Source organism: Zalophus californianus, chromosome 5 (assembly GCF_009762305.2).
Source record: "Zalophus californianus isolate mZalCal1 chromosome 5, mZalCal1.pri.v2, whole genome shotgun sequence".
NCBI classification, from domain to species: Eukaryota; Metazoa; Chordata; class Mammalia; order Carnivora; family Otariidae; genus Zalophus; species Zalophus californianus.
Window position 1 is genome coordinate 154203819 of NC_045599.1, and position 18152 is coordinate 154221970.

The 18152-nt window shown below is 50.9% G+C and overlaps 1 protein-coding gene across 3 annotated transcripts in view; it reads right to left on the minus strand.

The window, feature by feature from the left end:
- AHRR (aryl-hydrocarbon receptor repressor) overlaps nucleotides 1-5388 on the minus strand; it is an 80214-nt gene extending 74826 nt beyond the window's left edge. For all 3 annotated transcript variants that reach the window (XM_027606910.2, XM_027606908.2, XM_027606907.2), the window contains exon 1: nucleotides 5294-5388. The gene's annotated coding sequence lies outside the window, so the exon portion shown is untranslated. The remainder of the gene's footprint in view (nucleotides 1-5293) is intronic.
- Between the last annotated feature and the right edge of the window lie 12764 nt (nucleotides 5389-18152).

Consider the following 18152-nt stretch of genomic DNA (forward strand, 5'->3'; position numbering starts at 1 on the left):
AGCAGACACCTCGTCGGAGAAGTGCAGAGACGGCACACCCTGTGCGCACAGCTTTCAAAACTGAAGGCTGGAGGTTTTTTCAGACACACAAAAGCTGAAAGAATTGCTCACCAGCTGACCCACACTGTAAGAAATGTGAAAGGGTGTCTTCAGGCCAAAGGAAAATGATACCAGATGGTAACATGGGTCCACAAAATGGAATAGGAGGCACAGGAAACAGAACTGCTGGGTTATAAACCCAAGGTCTGCTCTTACTGTTTGAAGGTCTTTAGAAGATAGTTGTTTAAACAATAATGATAACCATGTATCGTGGGGTTTGTAACATATGTAGAGGTCAGGGGTATGGCAACTCTAGCACCTAGGCCAGGACTGGGGAGATGTAAGGGCCCAGTGGAAGGTTCCTGCATGTTCACTAAGTGGTGTAATGGTACTCAAAAGTTGTGCCAAGTACCCATTTATTGCCTCTAGACTCCAAGTCCACCCCTCCTTGGGAGCTCTGCATGAACGCAAGCCTCTCTATAGCACACGGTGTGGTGCCTGCCAGCAGAGGGCCCGGGAGGGACTTGGCAGGAGTAAGAAGATTCTGATCCCAGGGCTTCAGAGTTTAATTTGTTCCTGCTAACCACCACCAGAGGCCGAGAAACTCAGTGACCTTCTCCACCAACCAGGGGGCTGAACCATACCCTCTCCAAAGAGGCCTGAACCCCAGCTTTGGAGAGGGATCCCCATTTCTAAGTGCACTCTTCTGACATGTTCCGCCAGCCACTGAGTACCCTTCAGAGTCTTCTTTTCACCTTTATGGTCAATCCACTGTGGTAGTTAATTCTTCCTTATAAAAGTCTCTCAACTCAAACAAAAAAATTAAGCTAAAAATAGAAAAGCCTGATTTTTTCTAAGTCCACATATTTCAGAGTTACGTACTAAAAAATGACACATCGGGGATTTGCTCCTACGTAATCTGGGGAGCAGAGTGGAATCTAAATGAAACTGGATCATTTCATATTGATAGCTGCCCATCTATGCTGGTTGATGAATAAGTTGGGCTCATTATAAACTTCACTTCTGTTAAAGATTGGAAATTATCCATAATAACAAGCTTTTTTTTTAAAGCATTAAAAAGGGGCAAAATGTGGCATAAGAATAGACACACTATGATGCCAAGGCCATTCGATGGGGAAAGAAGAATGCCCTCATCAAACAGGCAAACAGATGTCCACATGCAAAAGAATGAGGTTGTTCCCTGCTTCACACCGTATGAAAAAATTAACCAAAATTAGTTAAAGACCTAAGTGTAAGAGGTAAAATTATACAACTCTCAAGGACAACACGGGGCTATATCTTCATGGCCTTAAATTTGGCAACAGCTTCTTAGATATGTCACCAAAGGCACAAATAAGAAAATTAAAAAAAAAAATTAGACTTCGTCAAATTTAAAAACCTGTGCTTCAGAGGACACCATCCAGTCACAGAACAGGAGAAAACATTTGCAAATTATGCATCTGATAAGTCTACTATTCAGGACATATAAAGAATTCTTACAACTCAACAACAACAAAAAGACAAACAGCCCAATTAAAAATGGGCAAAGGACTTGAACAGACATTTCTCCAAAGAAAATATACAGTCAACAGACACATGGAAATGCTTCACGTCATTAATCACTAGGGAAATGTAATCAAACCCACAATGAGGTAGCATTTCACACTCACCAGGATGGCCATCAACAAAACAAAGGAAAACGACAAGTGTTGGTGAGGATGTGAAGCTGGACCTTTGGCACTGGAACCTGGGACCTGGAACAGTGTGGCACATCCTCAAAGAGTTAGACACAGAGGCACCCCAGCAATTCCACTCCTGGGTCATGTATACTCAGGAGAACTGAAAACATACATTCAAACAGAATCTGGCACACACACATGCATAGCATCGTTATTCACAACAGCCAAAAAGTGTAGACAACCCCAAAGCCCGTCAACTGGTGAACAGGTAAACAAAGTGTGGTCTATGCCCGCAGTGGAGTATTTCTCAGCCGTGAGAAGGAACGGGCTCTGACGCACACTGCCACAGGAAGGAGCCTCGAAGACATGCCACACGCAAGAAGGCAGACTACCAGAGCTCCTGTGTTGGTTCCATACATATGAAATGACCAGAACAGGCAAGTGCATAGACAGAAAGTAGATCAGTGGTTGCCAGGGCCGGGGAGGAAGGAATGGGGAATGACTGTTTCATGGGCAGAGAGCTTCTGTCTGGGGTCAAGAAAATGTTTTGGAAGTAAGCAGAGGTGGTAGGTGCCCAACATTGGTGATATACTAAATAAATGTACCGAATGGTACATTTTTAAGTGGTTAATTTTAGCTTATGTGAATTTTACCTCAATGAAAAGCACAGAACACAAATGTGTATATAAATACAGGTGAAGATTCTGGAGTGGTGAGAAAGACAGAGAATAGCAGGGGAGAAGTGGATGGAGCAGACTGAAAATGTCTGAGGGCATTCTGCACAGAGGGAGCAGACAGTGGGCCGTAGCTGCAGGGGCCTGGGGGGTAGAGGCGGGTTTCTGAGCTGACGGGGATGGTGTGAATAATGATGCTATGCGTGTTTGTGTGCCAGATTCTGTCTGAATGTATGTTTTTAGTTCTCTTGGGCTTATACCCGAGAGTCAAGAGCATGTGCAGGGATGTGACCTGGGGGCCGCAGGCTGGAGCAGGAATTGATGGATGGATGCTTCTGCCTTCTCAGCCTCATCCTGGGGTACGGCCACCACACCTGCACTTCTCTGGGAAGCCAGGTTGGACCCTCAGTGGCTGGAGGCCAGCGTGCAAAGCCATCGCAGGCCTGGCCCCAGCCTAGGCCAGGGAAGTTTCCCTGCACCCCGCGAGGGGCTAGGCACCCAGCAACCTACAGTCACCCATGAGGTCAAAGGTGAAGGAGATCCCATCCCCAGCACCACCATTCCCCAAATGAGCCCTGAGCCTGGAGCAGGGACGGTGTGGGGTTGGGGGAGATGACAGAGAGGGTGAGGAGGGGGCCAGGGACCCTCCTGTGCAGGGTGGCGCTGACCCCCTCACTATCCTTCCCCCAAAGCTCTTTTCCTCCAAGCAGGAGCGGGGACAGGACCTCGGCTCCAAGGCATGCCTCACACACTGTCTGCCTGCCCCACAAAGCCATGGTCTCCCTTGGTGTCTCCATCTCAGTGCTCAGAACAACCCTAAAAACACAGGTTACGGTAAAAAAGCACCAAGGGCAAATAAATCTCTCCAAGTACCCCCCCCAACAGGGGTGTGTGTGGAAGAGATCAAAGGAGCTGCCCATCAACCCCCCCCACACACCACCACAGACCTCCTTGAAAAACCACAGTTTGGGGGTCCATCTGTGCTGAGGTTTCTGCCCTGGGAATCCTATATATATATAGGATATATAGGTGGATATTATGGCATTCAGATTATTCCATTTTACTAAATACCTGTTCATTCTCCTCAAAAAGATGAAGCCTCCACTGGATTAGACCGAACTCCTCGAAGAAATGCCCCTCTGAGGCAGGACACAGATCTCTGCCTCAGATGCAGGAGGCAGACGCCTTGTTGGGAAGTGCGGGCAGGAGACCCTCGCCACTGGGTTTCTGTGGCCTGCGGCTGGCCTGGGCCAGGGTCTCTCCTGCAACCATGGACTGTGCTGGGGAGGGAGGCAGACAGGGGCCTGGGCACCAGAGGGGAACATACACGTGTGAGCTGGGCCCAACAGGGTGGTTTGGGGGCCTCCCATCCCTGCTAAGCTCTAAGTTGACTGGGTTTCTCAAAAGAAACCTGAGCTTTTATATAAGAATCTTTCTCTAGGGGCTCCTGGGTGGTTTAGTTGGTTAAGCGTCTGGCTCTTGATCTCTGCTCAGGTCTTGATCTCAGGATCATGAGTTTAAGCCCCCCATTGGGCTCCATGCTGGGCTTGGAGCATCTTTCCATGGGCACGCACTGCTGTGGGACCACACCAGGAGTCTGAGTCGCAGCTCCAGCAGTTACCCACCTCAAAGTCCTTATGCGTAAAGGAGGTGAATGGCAGCCACGGGCTGCAGGAGGGCTGCAGGAGATACGCAGCTTCCCATGTCAGGGCCACGCTGCATGCTGGCCACTCACCACGAGGGGGTACAGCCTGCACATCACCACAGGGTCTCCTCCTAATGGCCGGTGCTAGGACCGCCACCGTGATGGGACTCCCTCCCAGGAGTCTGCAGAAGCCAGGCATTATCCCTAATGGCAGACACTGGGTGGAGGTTGTCCAGGCTTAAGGGCCTGCCTCTACCAGAGACCCCCTGCAGAGCGTCCATGCTGAGTCAGCTGCTGACCAGGCCAGAAATCCAGGTACACAACTTTCAAGGACCCAGAGCTTGAGGACAGATGTCCCAGGCACACACTCAAGCCCTGAGCCCCTCAAGGACCAGCTGTGGCTGGTCAAACAGAGGCCATGTGTAAGTCTAGGGGCTACCCACTCCCAATGCTATGATGATGCTTGGGGCAGCCAAAGCTGAGGGCCTGCTGGACACTTCCAAAGAGGGAAGATGCCTCCAGCACCAACCCCTGGAAAGAGACAGGAGGAAGGACCCAAGAAAGAGTTGACCTCTGACGCTGACCAGTCACCTGCCCCTGTGAGCTGCCCCTTCCCTAATGGGAGTCACAGTGGGAACACCAGGGTCGGCAAGTCACTGAGGGTCTGTGCCACTCACAGAGTAGCCACAATCTGGGATTTGGGGCCACTCAAATTAAGACTTCTGTAGGAAAAACAAAAAACAAAAAACCACACAAAACTTTCTTGGTGCCGCTAACTGAAACCGAGTGAATTCCTGGAACACGGGCCCTTCCGCCCTTCCCAAGTGCGAGAACCAAGCCTGGGGCTCCCTGGCCCGGAAGGAGGGCGCCAGGCTGTGCTGCCCTAGCTCCAGGGCCCCCGGCTCCTGCACTCCTCCACCGGCTGCCCTGGGGAAGGCTCGGGGGGGAGGGGGGCGGTGCAAAGCCCTCGCCAGCATCTGCCCAAGAGCTTCTGAAAGAAACGGGACCTAGAGCAAAATTAGCCCAACCGCCCCAAGGCGGTGGGTCACAGGCAGGAGCTTGTGGGGAAGGGAGAAGCTGAGGGGCCATGAGCAGTGCAAGTGGACCGGCTTCCCTCAAATATCCTGTTTTTATTTTTAGGTGAGAAACCACCCGCCGGACCCCAGGGCCTTGCGTCAGGATGGGTGGGAGGAGGGCTCCGTACGAGGGTCTCGATGGCGCAGCGGGGACCGGCGGAGCGCGCCCGGGGCACTTACCCGGGGCGGCGGGGCGCGGAGGCTCAGGCGCACCCGCGGGAGGAGCCCGCCCGGGCCGGGAGCTGTGGCGGCGCGGCTGCCGGCGCTCGCATCTCGGGGACCCGCGGCGGCTGCGGCCGCGGAACGACGGCCCCACCCCGGCACGCGAGCCCGCCCCGCCCAGGGGCCGACCGAGCCCGCGAGGCGGCAGGGGGCGCGCGCGCGCATCTCCGCCCCGGCCCGCTCCGCACAGCCTTCCCGGGTCCGCGTGCGCCACGGTGGGGTCGCGCCGTGCGCCCGTCGCGTCCCCGAGGTCTCTGCAAGAGTCTGTCCGCTCGGGGGTACTTTATGCCCCTCGAGGCCCCTGTGCCCCTCGCAGGAGCCCCAGGCCCTCTATTCCTCTCCCCCAGGCACGCGCCACCACCCCCCTGCGCCGGGGGAGGCCGAGCGCGCACCTGCCCGCGGTGCAGAGAAGCCCGGCCCAGGCTCCCCTCGCCCCGGGTTCCCGGCGGTCCGATCCAGTAGGTGATGTGAGAATAGCGTCTCCCGCCCCGCCTGCTCCAATGGGGTTGTTGCGAGAATCAAAATGGGCAAAAGGTTTTACAGACTCTTGAAATACTAATATAACACCTTGACCCTGAGCTTCCCAGGAACAGCCCAGTCCTGGACCTCTCAGGGTCCACCAGACCCGTGCGCGCGACCGAAGACGCCCTGCTCCGCTGACCCGCGTGCCTGAGGCGCGGTCTTCTCTGGCCCTCTCCTCCCGGGCCCTTTGGCGGCCGCTCTTTTCTCCTCTAACACGCTGAGGATCTTTGGGCCCCTCCCCTGCTCCACCAGGCGTCCTGACTTGGAACCACTCCGACACCCGGTGAGCTTGGCCTCACAACCTGAGGTCTCTGCCCAACGTCTGAGGGTTCCCCTAGCGACCCCGGCCCGCTCCAGCGCCACAGCTCTCACCCGGGCCGCCATGGGGTCGCCCGACTCCCATGCCACGTCCAGGCCCTGGGTGGTCTCCAGGATCAGCCCCTCATCCAAGCCCCACCGTGCATCCCCACGGCTAGTCCTGTAGGGGCTCCCACGCCCGCCCCCACAATCAACTGCCAAGGGTATTGCTCCAGGCCCCCACCAGGCTCTGAACAAAATTCTGTCTCCCCAGAAGCTCCCAATATCTTTCCCTTCCTGGACTCACCGATGTGCTCTGAACGAGCAAGCATGTGTGCCTCAGGACGTTTGCACTCGCCGTCCCCTCAGGGAAATGCTCTTCTCCGGATACTCACAGGGGAGCAACCTGTTCTGGTGTCCTCAGAGAGGAGACCCACTCCAAACCAAGGCCACTGCTGTCCATCTCCTCTGCCTGCTCTGTCTTTCCTGGTGCACATTGCACCTGAAATTACGGCAGGGTAACCTGTAGACGTCCCGGGTCTGTTCCCCTCTATCCAGGAAGAACACCGTGCCTACCGCAGAGCAGGCGCTCAAAAATGTTGACTGAGTAAATGGTTTCATATTATTTTTTTTAAAGGGGGGGCCAAATTATATTATTATTTTAAAATTTGATTACAACCAATTTTGTTGGCATTAAAATTAGAGGTATTGTAAATTTGAATGGATAAACCAAAAACTAGAAATTAAGTTTGGTAAAAATGGGAATAGGAGTTTTCCAGTAATTACAGATTAGAAAACAAATCAATTTAGAGAAACACAGACAAATCCCATGTTTACAATGATTGTGCCACAGATTTAAACTTCAGTAGTGCATTAGTAAACTGTTCACATTTAGATCTTCACCTTGAGATTAGAGAGCTGTTTAAAAAAATCGGTCTTCCATGTGCCTGCACACTTAAAATTTCTCCATTGTATATATACAAAACACCTACCATTTCTTAGGGCAAAAGACATATTTTCATAACAAAACTATAATGTACCTCTCAAGTATGAACAATGTACACATAATACACGGTATACAGTATTTTTTACATGGAGCAACTTGCAGCTATGTTGCAATATATTGTATGTTTTAAGTAGCTAAAATCAGTAGTTGCATCTTGATCCAAATTTTGTAATGTGCTTTATGCACAGAAAAGGTTTGGGTGAATAACTGAGGTTATAGATGAACTTTAATTTCTTTAAAAAAATTTTCTTTAAAAAAATTTTTTTAATTTTATTTACTTATTTGAGAGAGCGAGCGAGCGTGAGCAGGGGTGGGGGTGGGAGTGAGGGACAGTGGGGGAGGGACAAACAAACTCGCCGCTGAGGAGGGAGCCCCACGAGGGGCTCCATCCCAGGATCCTGAGATCATGACCTGAGCAGAAGGCAGACACTTTACAGACTGAGTCACCCAGGTGCCCCTTCAATTAATGTTTAAAATTTCTGCAATTCCTGCACATATTTGCAGAAAGCATGTAGTATTTTTGTACTTTTTTTGGTAATTCTTTTGGTTGTTAAATAAAATAAGTAAGCACGTGTATGATTTCCAGGGAGGGGGACACATCTTGCAGAGGTAAGGTGGGGGGTCCCTGGGACCCAGGAATGTGGGCGGGACACCTGTTGGGTCCCCCCACCCCAGGTCTGGAGCTCTTTGGGTAAGAGCTGGCACTTCCCCTCATGGGAAGACAGCACCTCCGCACCCCAGGGCCTCCCTCACTGGGGCAGAAGAAAACCAATGTCCGGCTTCCCCTCCTTCCCTGAAACTGCCTTTGATGGCCTAAGTCACCCACCTCCCAAGCAGCCCATGCTTGCGACGAGCACACAGCAAAGACCATCCAGGCTCTGCCAGCGACCAGGAACTTTCATCAGCCTGGTACCTGGCTAACAGCCCCATAGCTGATCCACGATGGGGGCAGGAAGGGGGGGGGGAGAGAGCTAATTTACCACAGTTTATTTCCTGACGTATTTACTGTAATTTATTTCCTTTCTTCTACAGTCTCTCCCCACCCCCACCCCCAACCCAGCCAGCCCGCACTAAACATGACTCATTTGCTTGGTTTTCTTTGAAACTACTGTTGTCCTCCACATCCTTCAGCAGCTCTGAAAATGAGCCTCCCGCAGGGTTCCACAAGTGAGGTCGCATCGCCACACGGCCAGACCTGCCACTGCCCGTTCATCCCGGCTTCCCTGGACCCACCCTCCTGCTAGTCCTGTGTCTGAATCCCAGCCCTTTCCGCTTGGTTTTCTTCCTCATTTCCTGGCACGTACCCTCCAGGTGCTTCCCTAGCTAAAGGAATGCGGGAGGAAAATGTCTTGAAATCTTCGTGTGCCTGTACAGCTAGTGGCAGAATTCGAGGTGGACACAACCTTCCCTCCACACGTCCTGGAGTGTGCGCCAGCCTCCCCTGCTGCACGGCTAGCCCCTCCCTGAGTCTCAGGAGCACCTGTCTCCTCTGGAAGGTGAGGGTCTCCTCCCTGGCGCTGATAGCTCCTCAGCATAGCCTTGTCCATCTGCAGTGTCCTTTCAAACTAGCCCTACCTCCTTTAGTTCTGGAAAATGCCCCCCCTTTTGAAATTTTCTTCCCTAGAGTTTTCTCTGTTCTTTAGCTTTTTCCCTTCCAGACATTCTATTTTTAATTTCCCAGATTTCTCATTCTGCATTCTTATAGAATTGGGTCTTTTTTAAACATATGCGGTATCTTTCGTCATCTCTGAGACACGGGCTGTAAATCATCTGGGTTCTAAGATGTTTCCTCTGGTTCCTGAGTTGCTATTTTACAAACGTCAGGTGAACTTGGCTGCACCTCATCCAAGAGTGAGGCACTGCCCTAAACAGACCTGCTCTCGGGTGGTGGGTTTCTCTGACTTCCTGCCCGGCGGTGGAGGGGCCTGCCCTACAGGAAGCCCTCCCTTGTCCCCCTGCCCGTGCCCTCCTGCACCACCCTGCTCTCTGCAGGAACTGGCAGCTTCTCCCTGGAACGTGGGGCCAGATTATCTCCTGTGCCACAAGACCCTGAAGCTTTGTTTCCCTCTCTGGTTCTTTGTATTGTTTGAAGGCAATTTCAAGAGGAAACTTGCTATCTGAAAACCCTCTGAATTGTGAGCAGCTAGTTTGATCCTTTCTTAAACAAGGTGAGGCCCAGTCTGGCTGGCCTGGAGTGTCATCTGGTGGGAAGGCCGGACAGGTCAGATGTGCCCTCTGTGCTCCCCCACGTCCCTGCATGAACAGGGTGAGGTCCAGGGTGCCCTCCATCCGAATTGAAGCCTAACCACCACTTATCATGTGACCTTGTGCCCTCTATCGGTCTTCATTTTCTTCTACCATAAAACAGAGAACTACAGACAAATGGAACAGAGAGCCCAGAAATTAACCCTCATATATATGGCTAATGATGTTTGACAAGGGCACCAAGACCATTCAGTGGGGAAAGGACAGTCTTCCCAGCAAATGGTGGTGGGAAAAATGGATATGCCCATGAAAGAGAATAACGTTGAACCCTTACCTAACACCATACACAAAAATTCAAAATAGATCCAAGACCTGAAATGAGATAGAAAACGCTGAGAAGAAAACACAGGGGGAAAGCCTCATGACATTGACATTTCTCCAAAGACGACATATGAATGGCCAATAGCACACGAAAAGGTGCTCCACATCACTCGTCATCGGGGAAATGCAAGCCAAAACCACAACAAGATCCCACCTCACATCCATGAGGATGACTATTCCCCAACAATAATGGCTACTGTGAGGATGTGGAGAAATTAGCATCCTTGTGCACTGTCGGTGGGAATGTAAACTGCTGCAGCTGCCGTAAACTGAGCAGAACCACCGTGTAAGCCACCACTCTGGTATACAAGCGGACCTCTGACAAAGAACTGAAAGCATTGATTTGAAGAGACAGTTGTGCATCCACGTCCACAGCAGCATTATTCAACCCCAAAAGGGGGAAACAAACCAGTGTCCACAGGTGAGCAAAATGTGGTGTATCCACACAGTGAAGTCATTACTCAGCCTAGAAAGGAAGGAAATCCTGACACTTGCTACAACACAGATGACTCTTGAAGACAATCATAGGAAGACGAATACTGTACCCCCACTGATACGAGGTCCCTAGAGGAGCCAATCCACAGAGGTGAAGTAGGACGGTGGGCACCAGGAGCTGGGCGTTAGTGTTTCATGGGGACAGAATTTCCGTCTGGGAGGATGAGAAAGTTCTGGAGATGGGTGGTGGCGATAGCTGCAGAGCACTGTGAATGTGCTTAGTGCCACTGAACTGCACTCTTAGAACTGGTTAAAATGGTAAATTTTATGCTATATGTATTTTAACATGTATACACACAAGAGGGAAGAATCCCCACCTTTACCCATTTATTCACCAGGTATATACGGTCCAGCTCTAGAGGCAGACATGGGCCAGATTCCTAGCCTCTAGTCCCGTGGGGTCAGACACTGATCAAATAATCACATACATACTCACACTTACATGGGCACCCATGAGTACACACTCTGCTCTTAAATGCTATGGAGAAGTGCTATGAACTGAAGGCCACTCCTGGACCCACCTCTGCTGGGTGTTGTGCGGATGAGGGGTGAGCAGGGAGCCTCTCCACCTGAGGGATTCGCGTGATGGAAGGAGGACCCATGGAGATGGGGCTCAGCCACACAGCAGGGACAGCGCATCTGACACCGCCCCACATGCAGCCCCTCCCCTCCCCTCGTGAGGGTAACAGCCTCCATCTCTGCCCACCCAGCAGAGACTGCCCTCTCTCTGCCCCCAGGCCCCCACCTGCTCTCCTCCTCAACCAGGCTCATCTGGACTGAGACAGGTGGCCCTCCTAGCTGACTAGGTTGACGTTGGTGGTGACCACAGCTATGACCACAAGTCAGGCCTTCCTGACTATTCTGGGATTATCTTCTTCATGAAGAACCCAAGGGTTAAAGCTGGGTGAGAACTCCAGGTGTTTTGAGCAGGTCCTTCATCTTCCTGTAAGTCAAATTAAGAGCTGGGTCAACAACACACCATTCAAATGGCGAGAGGGAGTGCGTGAGAGCAGGTGACCAGGGGCCCAGGGATGGGGACAGGGAATGAGGACTGCAGAATGAGGGATGAGGCACGGGGGGGTGGGGATGAAGGATGAGGAACAGGGCACATGGGTACTGTGGGCTGGGGGGGCAGCTGGCCCAGCCTCCCTTACTGAGGTGCTCTGGCCTGCCCCATCCCAAAAACCTGGGTCTAAGTGGACCTGGGGCACAGCTTGAGCAAAGTAATAAATGAAAAGCTACCCAAGTGAATCTTTGCTCGCAACTTTCCAGTTGTTGTTGCCCTCAGGCTGTAAGCCCCACCTGCTCTGGTTTCTCTCTTGCTTCTGTTAATTCCATACTGCTGTGTCCTTGGGGTCATGCTCTGGATGAGGCACCCAGGGCAGGTGTCCCTCCATGGTGTGACTGCCCCCGTGTGGCCGACTGAGAGCTCTTGCGGCTGCATTTGGCTCCCTGTGCAGGCATCCATGTGCTTGCAGCCTGTCCAAGGGAGTGCGTCCTTATGTTTTTGCACGCTCTGCGTAGGCAGCCTGGGCAGGGCTGGGACTCAGGAAGGTTTGCTCCCAGCCCTTCAAGTAGCCTGGGCTTCCCAGTGGACCCCCCAACCTCTTAAGCCCACCAGCCTTTTGGGCCTTCAAGAAGCATAGCCATGTACCCACCCCTGCAAGACACCACAGCCCTGACTGGCCGCCCAAGTCCCCCACTGACCACCATCTCCCAAACTGAGCCTCCACTGACCAATTCCTTGGCTCCCACTGCGAGGGTTGGTGCCACACATCTGAGTGTACCTGTACTGCACACCTGAGTGTACCTGTACCACACCTGAGTGTATCTATACCACACCTGAGTGTATCTATACCACTCGAGTGTACCTGTACCACACACCTGAGTGTATCTATACCACACCTGAGTGTACCTGTACCACTCGAGTATACCTGTACCGCACACCTGAGTGAACCTTTACCACTCCAGAGTGTACCTGTACCGCACACCTGAGTGTACATGTAACACTCCAGAGTGTACCTGTACCACACACCTGAGTATATCTATACCACACCTGAGTTTATCTACACCACGCCGGAGTGTACCTGTACCACACACGAGTGTATCTATACCACACCTGAGTATATCTACACCACACGAGTGTACCTGTACCACACACCTGAGTGTATCTATACCACTCCAGAGTGTACCTGTATCACACACCTGAGTGTATCTATACCACACCTGAGTGTACCTGTACCACACACCTGAGCGTATCTATACCACACCTGAGTGTACCTGTACCACACACCTATCTATACCACACCTGAGTGTACCTGTACCACACACCTGAGTGTTTCTATACCACTCCAGAGTGTAACTGTACCACACACCTGAGTGTATCTATACCACACCGGAGTGTACCTGTACCACTCGAGTATACCTGTACCACACACCTGAGTGAACCTTTACCACTCCAGAGTGTACCTGTATCGCACACCTGAGTGTACATGTAACACTCCAGGGTGTACCTGTACCACACACCTGAGTATATCTATAGCACACCTGAGTTTATCTACACCACGCCAGAGTGTACCTGTACCACACACCTGAGTGTATCTATACCACACCTGAGTATATCTCCACGAGTATACCTGTACCACACACCTGAGTGTATCTATACCACTCCAGAGTGTACCTGTACCACACACCTGAGCGTATCTATACCACACCTGAGTGTACCTGTACCACACACCTGAGTGTATCTATACCACTCCAGAGTGTACCTGTACCACACACCTGAGTGTATCTATACCACACCTGAGTGTACCTGTACCACACACCTATCTATACCACACCTGAGTGTACCTGTACCACACACCTGAGTGTATCTATACCACACCTGAGTGTACCTGTACCACACACCTGAGTGTATCTATACCACACCTGAGTGTACCTGTACCACACACCTGAGTGTATCTATACCACACCTGAGTGTACCTGTACCACACACCAGAGTGTATCTATACCACACCTGAGTGTACCTGTACCACACACCTGAGTGTACCTGTACCACTCCAGAGTATACCTGTACCGCACACCTGAGTGAACCTTTACCACTCCAGAGTGTACCTGTACCGCACACCTGAGTGTATCTATACCACACCTGAGTTTATCTACACCACGCCGGAGTGTACCTGTACCACACACCTGAGTGTATCTATACCACACCTGAGTATATCTCCACGAGTATACCTGTACCACACACCTGAGTGTATCTATACCACTCCAGAGTGTACCTGTACCACACACCTGAGCGTATCTATACCACACCTGAGTGTACCTGTACCACACACCTGAGTGTATCTATACCACTCCAGAGTGTACCTGTACCACACACCTGAGTGTATCTATACCACACCTGAGTGTACCTGTACCACACACCTATCTATACCACACCTGAGTGTACCTGTACCACACACCTGAGTGTTTCTATACCACACCTGAGTGTACCTGTACCACACACCTGAGTGTATCTATACCACACCTGAGTGTACCTGTACCACACACCTGAGTGTTTCTATACCACACCTGAGTGTACCTGTACCACACACCTGAGCGTATCTATACCACACCTGAGTGTACCTGTACCACACACCAGAGTGTATCTATACCACACCTGAGTGTACCTGTACCACACACCAGAGTGTATCTATACCACACCTGAGTGTACCTGTACCACACACCTGAGTGTATCTATACCACACCTGAGTGTACCTGTACCACACACCAGAGTGTATCTATACCACACCTGAGTGTACCTGTACCACACACCTGAGTGTACCTGTACCACTCCAGAGTATACCTGTACCGCACACCTGAGTGAACCTTTACCACTCCAGAGTGTACCTGTACCGCACACCTGAGTGTATCTATACCACACCTGAGTTTATCTACACCACACGAGTGTACCTGTACCACACACCTGAGCGTATCTATACCACACCTGAGTGTACCTGTACCACACACCTATCTATACCACACCTGAGTGTACCTGTACCACACACCTGAGTGTTTCTATACCACACCTGAGTGTACCTGTACCACACACCTGAGTGTATCTATACCACTCCAGAGTGTACCTGTACCACACACCTGAGTGTTTCTATACCACACCTGAGTGTACCTGTACCACACACCTGAGTGTATCTATACCACTCCAGAGTGTACCTGTACCACACACCTGAGTGTATCTATACCACACCTGAGTGTACCTGTACCACACACCTGAGCGTATCTATACCACACCTGAGTGTACCTGTACCACACACCAGAGTGTATCTATACCACACCTGAGTGTACCTGTACCACACACCTATCTATACCACACCTGAGTGTACCTGTACCACACACCTGAGTGTTTCTATACCACACCTGAGTGTACCTGTACCACACACCTGAGTGTATCTATACCACTCCAGAGTGTACCTGTACCACACACCTGAGTGTATCTATACCACACCTGAGTGTACCTGTACCACACACCAGAGTGTATCTATACCACACCTGAGTGTACCTGTACCACACACCAGAGTGTATCTATACCACTCCAGAGTGTACCTGTACCACACACCAGAGTGTATCTATACCACTCCAGAGTGTACCTGTACCACACACCTGAGTGTATCTATACCACACCTGAGTGTACCTGTACCACACACCTATCTATACCACACCTGAGTGTACCTGTACCACACACCTGAGTGTTTCTATACCACACCTGAGTGTACCTGTACCACACACCAGAGTGTATCTATACCACACCTGAGTGTACCTGTACCACACACCTGAGTGTACCTGTACCACTCCAGAGTGTACCTGCACCGCACACCTGAGTGTAACACTCCAGAGTGTACCTTTACCCCACACCTGAGTATATCTATACACCTGAGTATATCTACATCACACCTGAGTGTACCTGTACCACACACCTGAGTGTATCTATACCACACCTGAGTGTACCTGTACCACACACCAGAGTGTATCTATACCACTCAAGTGTACCTGTACCACACACCTGAGTGTTTCTATACCACTCCAGAGTGTACCTGTACCGCACACCTGAGTGTATCTACATCACACCAGAGTGTATCTGTACCACACCCCTGAGTGTATCTGTACCACACCCCTGAGTGTATCTACACCACCTCAGAGTGTACCTGTACCACACACCTGAGTGTATACCACACACCTGAGTGTATCTATACCACATGGGAGTGTACCTGTACCACACACCTGTGTATCTGTATCACACCAGAGTGTACCTGCTGTACCACACACCTGTGTGTACCTGTACCACACACCTGAGTTTCTATACCACACACCTGAGAATACCTGAAACATGCCTGAGTGTATGCAGCACACACCTGAGTATACCTGTAGCATACACCTGAGTGAGTCTCTACCACACACTTGAGAATATCTGTATCATACCTGAGTGTCTGTACCACATACCTGAGAGCATCTATATCCCACACCTGAGTGCATCTACACCACACACTTAAGAATATCTGCACCTCACACTTGAGGCACCTGGGTGGTGCAGTTGGTTAAGCGTCCGACTCTTGGTTTTGGCTCAGGTTGTGATCTCAGGGTTATGGGATCAAGCCCTGCATCCAGCTCTGTGCTGAGCATGGAGTCTGCTTAAGACTCTCTCCCTCTGCCCCTCCCCACTGTGCTCTCTTTCTCTAATGATCTAATACATAAATCCTACAAATAAATACTATAAATTCTAATAAAATAGATACATCTTAAAAAAATTTATTTTATATATATATATACCAAACCTGAGCACCTGAGTGTCTGTAGCACCTGAGTGCATCTGTGTCACATACCTGAGTATCTGTACTACACACTTGAGAATATCTGTACCATACCTGTCTATACCACACGACTGAGTGCCTCTATACCACACACCCTAGCATCTGTACCATACCTGAGTACCTGTACCACACACGCGAGTATCTGTACCATACCTGTCTATACCACACGACTGAGTGCATCTATACCACACACCCAAGTATCTGTACCACACACCCGAGTATCTGTACCATACCTGTCTATACCACATGACTGAGTGCATCTATACCACACCCTAGCATCTGTACCATACCTGAGTACCTGTACCACACACGGGAGTATCTGTACCATACCTGTCTATACCGCATCTACATGCATGTAGCAGACATAAGATTATCTCTACCAGTTTATACCACACCTGAGAGTATCTCTATCATTGTTTATCTGTAACATACACCTGAGAATATCTGTGCCACACTCACGTGCATCTGTACTAACCTACGCATGTCTGTACTCTGCATTTGAGTATTACTCGTACCATACCTGAGTGTATCACACCCATGTGCATCTATACCACACACCTGAGTGCATCTGTACCATGCACTTGTGTTTCTCTTCCCCGTGCTTGTGAGGTACTGAGAAGCCCACACTTTTATTAGAGGAACAGCCCTTCCTTCCTAACCAGAGAACATGAGACCTTTACCCATCCCCAATCAGACCGTTTCTTTGTTAAAATTCTGCATACCTTTCCTTCCCCTTCCGGAATCAGGGGTGCAGGGCTCATCACATATTTATACAGTTCCTTCTCTGTGGCTGACACAGCAAGAGACCTGTTGGTCTCTCAGTGTCCACTGTTTGGCATCGTGGAGCTCAAACACCAACTGTGTACTGGGGGTAGGTGCCTCACCAAGGCCATGAGCTGCTCTGAGGCCAGCTCAAGAGGGGATCCAGGTGCAGGGAGAAGGGAGGGGCTCCCACGTGCACAGGACAGAGCACAGCAAGGCTGATGGGAAGCCACATGGGCCACCCTCACTCCAAGCTTGAGGTCTCTGCAGGCCTGGGTCAAGGGAGAAATGAGAGCAGCATCTTCTAAAGGCACCTCTTGTAGCCACAGTGTAGGGAAGGGGAGCAGGCAGGCAGCAGAGGGGGTGCATGGCCTGGGGGTGAGGGCATGGGGTTTATTAGCTGGGAGACACTGAGTCCAAGAAGTCTATGAGAACCCAGAGAGAAGCCACCTGAGCACCTCAATGTGTGGGCCTTGGGTCTGAAAGTCTCTTGGAGTCAGAATTTGGGGTATGGGGTCAGATGGAGCTCACTAAAATGGAACTTGGGGTCATGTGCTGGTGTTGCATCATGAGCATGTTGATGCCTGGAGAGGCACCCAACACGGAAAGTGGTAGAAATCCCCAAAGACACCTCCACATGGGCCATCCCCCACTTAGCTCACAAAGCCAGTCCATGAGCCCCATAGATTCTTTACCCCAATCCCACATATTGTGATCAGTGGTGTTCTGACCTTTCTAATCAGATGCCACAGATAAACCCAGAAACGGCCCCCTCCCAACAAGCACAGGCCAACAAGACCTCTGTGGGACACCAATTTCAGATGTCCCAGACCCATTTATAAATCACTGGACACCCATCTGAATGTCCTCACAACCACCGCCCCAAATTCTGGTTTGGGGAAGCACGCTGAAGAGCGGAAAGAGGCAGAAAACAGCCTCAGGTGATCCTGCAAGGGAGGGGTGAAGGGACTGGCTGTGTGCCAACAGCAGGCAACGCGGACGACCACTCCAACTGCCTGCACCCCACTTTCATGTTCAAAAGCCACAATTAACAGATCATTGCAGGGCAGGACTCAATCATCGTAAATAACAGAAACCCACACACTTCTAAACCAAATCTGGATTTATATGTTCAAGGAAGTTTTTATGAAATTTAAACTAACTCCTGTCACAAAGGATGGCGGTATCCTTGGATTTCCCATAAGCAGACTCAGGTGGACACCCCAGAAGGTGTCCTGGACCCCTGCGAGCTCCCAGGTGAGTATATCTGACGCAGACTGGGACA